The sequence below is a fragment of the Athene noctua genome, chromosome 24 (genome assembly GCF_965140245.1).
Source record: "Athene noctua chromosome 24, bAthNoc1.hap1.1, whole genome shotgun sequence".
Taxonomy (NCBI): Eukaryota; Metazoa; Chordata; class Aves; order Strigiformes; family Strigidae; genus Athene; species Athene noctua.
In genome coordinates this window covers 8,235,852-8,245,186 of record NC_134060.1, presented here as the reverse complement: position 1 = coordinate 8,245,186, position 9,335 = coordinate 8,235,852, and positions in this window count along the sequence as shown.

The following is a 9,335-nucleotide window of genomic DNA, read 5'->3' as shown; positions in this document are numbered from 1 at the left end:
GCATCCTAATTTCACAGGAACCTTAAATTCAATGTCTATTAGTATCAACTGGTTTGTACGGTACCAGAGCAGCCAGAACTGCAAGCAGCAAGTATACTTCATTTTAACAGGGGGTAACATCACTGATGATCGAGTATCGCTTTGAAGTTGCATGAGAAGTAGCTCAGAAATGTTGCTAGCAAGAACATTCACCGTGAAACACTGCTAAGGACCGATCCCTCCGCTTCAACTGGAAGTTTATTTTTTCATCTGACCTAGGTGTTCAGCTCTGCAACACTTTACCAAATGCCTACGGACTGCTTTCTTAAATATATGTAATATATTATCATCCTGTAAATGTACAGCCATTCAAAAAAATCAAAGCTACAGAAATCTGACACAAAATGTATGGCATAAAGACTGACTAGCTGTTAATTAGTAGGATTTTTGTAGTCAACTCCTAACTGAAATTTGAAAGAAAATGGGTGGGGCAGAAAAACCAGTATCTGACAGAAATGCCTATGACTAAGAGTCTTCTTTAAAGTTGTGTCCAACAAAAATTTTACATTGAATCCAGAACTGTTGGAAAACAGCAAGTGAATAAAGGCAGCTGCTCAACTTTCTGGAGTAAGTATGATAGTGCTACTTATGAGGTTACTGCTTGGCTATCTGGAGTAAGTATGATGGTGCTTACAATCTTTAAGGACCCTTTTATGATGTATAGTACTACAGTTTTTGACCCTCTCAGAAATTACTCGCAATCCTATGGTATGCCAGCTAGCTATCATCTTTCTGGCTTCATTTTTAGCACTACAAGATCTTTGGATTCCCAGCAGTAGAGTTCCAGGAACACCTTACCAAAGATGTCCTCGCGTTGATCTTCCTGACACAGCCTGAAGTACGCTTCAGATGTGGTAACAGAACCCCCACTGCAGCACAAGCAGATTTATCAACTACCTGAAAAAGGACCGTGTTTCAAAAGTAGAAAGCAGGAAGAATCCACAGCTCTTTTACTCCTCCTGGAGAGGCACAGCAAGCTTTGCACGCAAGAGTCCACAAATCTGACACCCACCTAGAGCCATTCTTGCCAGTAACTAACTTGTACTGAAAAATGATCAGCTGTGTTTATGTTCTTGAACTGCTGTTACTGGAGTGTTCCATAAATGTGACCAGCTAACATCGACCTGCAGGACCACCACTGCAAAGCACTCCACTCTGCTGGTACAGAAGGCAAAGACGCCCAAGAGGAAGTGTGCTGTGGCCATGGCCATGCTGCCTTTCCTTGGTTTGTTTTTTTTTTTTTTTTTTATGGGGGTTTCTTCATTGGTTTGTTTTTTTGTCTTCTTTTGGAGGGTTTTTTTTTAAGACCTACAAGCACTAATGTTAATTTAATTAACTGAAAATAATGAAGAACTAATCCACTGACTGGTTTGGTTTTAGGCCATCAAGTATCATTTAAGAAATCTGATCCAACTTCACAAGCTGTTTCAACTGAGATGAGGTAGTTCTTTTTGTAAACTGCTATATTTTGAAACAAGAAAAACAGAGAAGAAAGGGTTAGACTAGAAGCAGCCTTTTATATACTATCCAGCACTGGTAAAACTGAGGGTCTGATTCTTCCCAACAAGTCCACTCTCTTCTCTCTCTCACCCCAAGTAAGTCCTCTGAGACCTCCTTTTATAAGTTGGAAGAACTCTGGTTCACTCCGTCCTCTTTCTGAAAGCACTAAAATTCCCAGTAGCTAGTTTTAGGTACTGATCACATGATTGGAAAAATAAATTTGTGCACTGACTGTACAAATGAACTAAACTGGATTATATTCCTTTAGTTTTTAATGCAAGTACTTAAAATAAAACTTATTGGAGGAGAAAAAGCCTTTTGCCCCACCCATATACATTTGTAATAACAAAATATTTTTAAAGACACTATTGCAGCTCTGCCAACATCCTTAAGCAACTGATTACTCAGTGCTTTAAGGAAATAATTTTTAATAAGAATGAACAGAAATTATTTAAGTCGTTCTAAAAACACAGCTAAATAATTAGCCTCTTGCCTACCTGGAGATTCCCTCAGTTAGTTTAACCTAACTTTTCTAGATTGCTCCTTGGTATCAAAAATGTTTATCCATTCCAGCATACCAAACCCCTGCTCTCTCTTGCTCCAGCACTTTCAGAAGTACTCCTGATGGCAGCTCAGAAGCTTTTCAGAAGTTGACAGACAAAACCCAATCCTACCTTCTCCATTACACCGGTAGAACATAACTAGCAGCCAGAGAACAGATAACTTGTCTGTGTGCAAGACACTCAATACAAAGCTTTGATCTCCTCAACACAGCATTCACAACAAAGTGGAAAGATAAGTTGCAAGCAAGAACAGCAGGATAAATACTAGTTTCAAGACTAAAAATTAAGACTATTTAGTTCAATGCAATTCACCAGACATGATGTCAGTCAGAACATGTACAACCCTTTAAAGAAATCAGAGCTATACTGTCTAAGCACTAACACCTGACTGTAGCCCAAACCTCTCTTTTGTCAAAAAACCCAGACTTCTTATACTTCCAAAGGAAAAACTAATCTTGTTGAGGCATCACATGCAAAAATTAATCCATATGTTTCTCTACGGATTAGTATATTACAAAGATGTTAAAGCCTCTCCTGAGGCTGATCCACTAACACGGAGCACTTGGATCAGACAGTTCAGTTGAGCTTTGGAAGGAAATGTGAGTGCAACTGCCTAGGCAGCTTAGCAGCTGGTTCACAGGCAGCTCACAAGGTTTTTCTTATTTGATGCACAACACCTAGAACCTGCCTAAAGACACAAAGAAGTCTGTTCTGCATTTAACAATGTATTTTTATTTATTAATTTAACAGAGTAATTTATTCCTTTGCTCTGAAAAAAAATTAAAATCTGCCTTCAGAGTGGCAGTTTCCTGTACAGTTCCCACTCTGAGCGAGCTCATGGAAGAGTTGCTCTGCACCAAAGACCTGGTGAGAAGTACCAGATCAGTGCAAGCTCTTCAATATGAACTTTATCATGAGAAGTCAAACAAGAGGAAATTTTTCTTCTAACTAAAAGCTGGACCACTCGCAGCTATTGATAATGGATTGCAGGCTTAAGACTTCCTCAGCTATATGGTTTTCTCTAGCTCTCCTCTTTCAAATACCTTCAAGAGAAAAAATAAGCAGAACGTATTTACTTCTACTCCTCCAACTGGAAACAAACTACGCAAGTACAGAGTAACAACCAGCAAACTCACAGAAACAAGAAAACAGGAAACATGGGGAAGACTGGAATGCGTATTTTATACCCTAAGAATGGCTACTACTGCTGGTTGTTCAGGGGGGAAATAAAGTGATGAACAGAATTAATTAACAGGCTTGACCTGCTGCCTTACAGGAAAAATTATTTATGTTCAGTTCTGGGTTTTACTGGGTAAGTGGAGGGGTCAATGACTGATGAGTGGTAACTGAATTAACAGCAGCATCGATATATTTCATCAAGCTGCTCATCAACAGCTTATGAGGTCATCCTCAGCTGCTTGCATCCTCCTCCTGCTGTTTAAAGTGGAATGCTCCATCTGACCTCAGCCACAAGCTCTGCGAAAACCGTATTAATTGAGATGGTTTGGATGTTTAGATCAGGAGCATTTCAATGTAACTGCATATTAAAAATTCTTGAAGATAAGTTGCATACTGGCTCCAGTATCTGCATGTTACAGAGCAGAAGTCACTCAGTGAAGGTTTGCATGAAAACAAAGCTCATTGCAAAGGTTCTTCCAAGCTGCTACTATTCCATGGATGCACAATACTAAGAGCAGGAAGAATTCCTCTCCTGTGATCTCAGTGCTGCTACTGCCAGCACTAAACTGAACAAAAAGGAGGAAAGAGCTTGTCCAGAACAGGGAGAAAAATCTGTAATTCAATTGATTTTGACTGAAAGTGCACAAGGATGAGTTCAAGATCTCTGGTCCTGATAAAACAGACATGAAACTTAAAACAAGGTGTTCTTATCCTTTTTGTTCTATAGGTACTACCAGCAAAAAGTTACACTAATTCTCTACCTCACTGGTTCACTATATTGAATTTTAAGACCCTGTTACTTAAAAATAGAGTTCAACATACCACCTCAGAACATGCTTCAAAGAATTTTTTCAGAAAGTAGTCTGCACACAGGAACTGGTTAAAAAGTGAGCCTAAGAAACATCAAAATGACTGCCTGTGCAACATGTATTCAGTCCTCCCGAGTACATGCATTATGATACTATCTTCAATTATGCACTTGAACTATTTTTAATCACAGGACTTTTAGCCCATGCAGTGTTTCACTTCCCCTTTTCCTGTAGAAGTTAAAGCAGCACAGCAGGGAATTTTAAAAGAGAAAAGACCATCCACTGCTAAGACAGCTGAATGCTCTCAAGAATTAATTTCCTTTCCTATCACAAAATTAATGCTTACACCGCATTCCCTCTTAAATTCAAGCTGGATATGCATTTTCTGCATGCTGAATTTGAAATGTCTGAAGGTACATCAGAATAATGTCATGTAAACAGGTACTGGGATGCTCATTCCTTGAAATTAAAATGGAAATACAACCACCTCTCACAGAGGCTGCTGTTAGGACTTTAAAAAAGAGAGAAAAGTAATTGTGTACCCTACACTTACACAAACTCAGCAGAAAGTTGAACAGGAAAATTAATGAGCAAGACTCTATGCTCACTGATGCTAAGGAGGGAAAAAAATGAAGCTGTACTTGAAGCAAGGTGGACAGAACTAAAGTTTTGTCTGCTCTTCATTCTTTCTTCCTTTTTTTTTCCATTTAATGCAATTTGGCAGATTATAATCACAGAAATACGTTTTGAAGTTGTGTTTTACATTCATAAACCTCTGCGATAAGAGACTGATGTTTTGGTTTTGTGAAAGTTCAGCCCATTGTGTATTCCTACGGTTATCTCCAAATTCCACATGTGCAAAAGCCAATCCATTCATTTTTTTTTTTACCTGTAACAACCCTGCCATCTGCTTCATTTCCAAGAGACAGGCCACACGAGCATATTCAACAAGTCCTACTAATTACCAGTAAGTCCATGTGACCATGCAGACTGCAGAATCCAGAGTTATAAGAGATCCTCTTATTTCTGTTTAAGATCGTTCAAGTGAAACAGCATTGATGAGCGTGTGTGATCAACTGTTCTCAAATCGAGGTATGTCAAGCAAAATTTATCTGGGGTTAAACAAATACTTCATATCTGAAAAATCCTTACAAAACACCTCTACTCACCAGTTACATTTCTTCTGTAGTTGGTGTCAGAACTGGCATGCTATTCAGTTCCACAATAAAGAATGACCGAACCTGGAACACTCCTATAGCCTAGTAAGCTCTTTCCGACTTCTCTGCTGCTTTCAAAGTACTGCATAAATGTACAATCAGGAAAAGAAAGGTCTTGACACGTCTGGCTGAGGAAACGTGCGAGACGTACAGATGACATGAAGGATTCAACATGTCCAAGTATCTCAAATTTGATTTGCAAATCTGTTCTTCAGTTTTTGCTACTTGTCTAGAATGAACATATCAAGGCCCCCACGGAAGATGATTACTAAAATCCAGTGGTTTTATAATGGGATCAACTACAACTGTCCCTCGGTTTAATGGCAATTCTCTCAATGCCTTCTAAGCATTATCATGTTCAATAAATAAATGATCCAAACTCATCATATGCCAGTTTTGTTATTATTTTCAAGATAAAATTTTATTATTTTACAGACATCTACTTGGACACATTTTTTAACAGCATTCTTACACTCTGAAGAAGCGTGCTGCAAGTTCTTTGCTTTTGCGGGGGGGCGGGGGGGGGGGGGGGGGGGGGAAGAAAAACATACCTGGATTTAATTACAGAGGAAAAATTTAAGTGTTCAAAATATTTTATGCTTCCAGCATCCCTAAAATAGCATCCAGTTTTCTTTTGAAGCACAAGTCATCTTTATTTTCAAACTGATTTCAGTTGTAAGAACCTATGTCATGATGCTCTTGGACATGGACGAATTTAGATTTAACCTTTACCTTCAGTGCTTGGAATCTCTCCATGGTAAGGGCAGATTTTCAACAATATTCCAGTGATCAGGCCTGTGGAGCTCATCTCCTCCCTCCTCCCAACCCCAGCCCTTTAATCTTACTGAAGGAAATTAGAAAGAAAGTTGTCTTACCGATAACTCCAAGGTTAATGTCCCTTGCGAACCCCACCTAGCAAGTCGACATCATGACATGTCAGGTCAGCCTCAACCACGCTTCCCTGATAGTCAGGTAAAAGGAAGGAGTTAAAATACAAAATTGACACTTGCAGATTTCTGGACATCAGAAAATGTGATGCAATATATTCTGAACTGTCTTTCAGAGCTTCTGGTAACCTCCAAGTTGTTAAAACATTTCTTCAGAGGGACCCTCCTGTTCTAAAATTTAAAAGTTCCTGATCAGTAACCAAATACTGCAGATCCACCTTGACTACTTTGTTTGAACGAGAACAACAGCTTAAGATTTCCCTTTAGCATGAATGATTTCCCCCCCCCCCTACTCTCTACACATTTTATCAATGAATATACACTCAACTTAGCCACTATGGGTTTCAAAAGACATTTTAAGCCAATAGACTACAACAGCTTCATTCAAATTCTAAGTTAACAGAAGCTCTAACTTTTTTTTTTCTCTTTTTATTTAGAATAAAACAGGAAACACAACTTGGTACACTCTTTCTATAAGGCTCTGAGCTACTTAAGTAGTGCATGTGAATGACAGAATTCAATCTGGTAAATCTGCATTGTACAAGCAATCCTTAATCACACAAGCACTTCAAGTCAAGTCATGCATGATCAAAGATTATTTGTGTCAGATTTGCAGGATAGGGTCCTTGCTGTTCTACGTACAGGCCACTGTAAGTTTTAGGTAACAATTAAGTCTTGCTGAAAACACATACATCTGCATTGGGGTCTACAGGTTTAAGTGCCAAACATGTTTTACTAAGAGTTTTAAGCCTTTCTGCTCAATACTCCACATTTATTTTTCTGCTAGCCTTATAATAAGAGTGCCTTCTGTATTTTTTTATGTAGTTCAAAATACAGAAATGGGCTTCATGTCAAAATGCAGAGGGGACAAAAAGTGGTCAGTTTTTTATACAGAGTCACCAAAATCATGCGGTGATCTTCTACTTAGTTTATTTTGAAAAGGTTTAAAGCAATGCAGTTGTCATTCTTTAATAATTAGGCTACAGAAGCTGAGTCCTGAAAATAAACAATTGCTAGAAAAAATTAAACCTTTAACGCTTTGAAAAAATGCAGACTATGTTTAATGAATTAGTAAAATTAAGAGCTAAGTTTAGTAAACTGATTTTGTTAATAATATGAAAGTAAGTCTATAGTAACACAATAGCTGTAAAAATCTTTTGCTGAAGTTTTGGAATTGCTAGGAATCTGGCAACCTACTTATTTTTAAGTCAAACACCTTATCAATACAGACATTTAAGCAACTGCTATAAATGAGTGATCAAATGATTATTAAAATCCCATTTCATGGCTCCTCCTCCAACGCCAGCAGGACACTCATAAAAGTTTAGTATTAGTTTGCAAGTTGAAATCCATTTTCAAAATACTCTGTAAGAGGATTTTTGCTAAGTTATACTGAAGAAATGATCAAAACAGGTGCATGAGAATAAATTTAAATTTATTTTTTGTTTTGACTATATATCAAAATCGTGGTGAGAAGATAGTGCAAAATTCTTCCCTTGCGTATCTGTCATCAGGCATGGTAGATTTTTTCCACTGTGCTACAGTATCTTTGTTCAATAATTTTTTTCAATAATTTTGTTAAGTTCTTCAAGTTCCGTATACACCACTACTCGAGTAAGTTGTAGTACACGTTATCTTTAAAGATTCAGTAAAGCACTGCTGCAAATTTAAATGGTGAACTTATCCATAAATCATGTAAATCAAAGAACTTGGTCTATCTTGTAAATATAAGCTTTTACTAATTTTAATTTTCTATTATAAAAATGTATAGCTCATTTCTCATATTCAATAGAAGTATTAGGATAAATGGTGATTTGGGCAGAAATAAATACAAGATGTAGCTTTACAATTCTTAAGACAATTTTAACATTAGTTGTCTTGTAAACATTATAACTGAAGTGTTTCACTTCCTCCCCACACCCCCCATGAGCATGCACTGGCACTTCACTTCTCCTGGGCTAACACTTGAAACGTGCAGTATGTGAACACTATCTTTCTTCCAGGATGGAGAGTGTTTTAAATTTTATTCCAATTAAGCTCCCTTGTACCAGATGCCCTCTACAACAATTACTGAAAAGCAAATACTTATTGGGACTACAGGGTTTTGCTGAACACCACCAAAGCTATTTAATTACTATAAAGTCATACTGATAGGACAGCAAATCCTTGTATTAAAACAAAAGTACAAGCCAGATCCTTGCCACAAGTAAAAGCCTGAAATGTATACCCAGGCAACACCCCTCTGACTTCACTGTTCGAGTAAGGAAAAGAGGGGACAGGATCTGGCCTCAATAACTTTACGAAGTTAAAAAAAAACAAAAAACAAAAATGAAGAAAAAGGGTTTTAACATAATAAATACTAATTTTGAAAAGCACTTTAAATTATTTATGACGAATTCTATTAATTTGAAGGGAAGAGCCTGACACGGGGACAAACCCATTTTTGAGAACCAGATATACATCCTCACTTCAGTTCAGGTCAAAACTCAAAACCATGCAATCATATACCAGACCCACAACAGTAAAGCGTGGGAAGGCTCATTTTTCTGTTTACATTCTGACATAATACACTTGAGAGACACCAGACAGGAATAGAAGACAAAGGGAGGAGTATGACCACTGAAGTTTAACTTCCTCAATAGTCTGTGTTTAGAATGCTGTAAAGCAAGTATGAGCAATGTATTTGATTTGGATATTTAGAGGTCCGACAATAGTTTTCTTTAGAGAAAGTTTAAATCCGTTTGTTTCTCTCTTTTCTTGAGAAGCAAATGTTCTTCATTGGGGTACAGAATGGCTCAGATGCAACGGAAGAGTAATGTCATGACTTGCCAGTTAAAATTGACATCTGGGAATGTCCAAGACAAGGGTCAAAGCAACACATAATACCCCAATAATGTAGCTAGTAATGCCCCCAAAAGATATTATGTATTTTTTTAAACAGCCTTTATTACAAGGCATGAGAATTCTAAGGCAAATTGTTCATCATGGCAGAACATCAAATTAAAGTGTCAAGACAGAAATAAGCAGAATATGGAGAGTATGTTTGTGTTATCTGTAGCAAGAAGTTAGTTTACTGTGCCA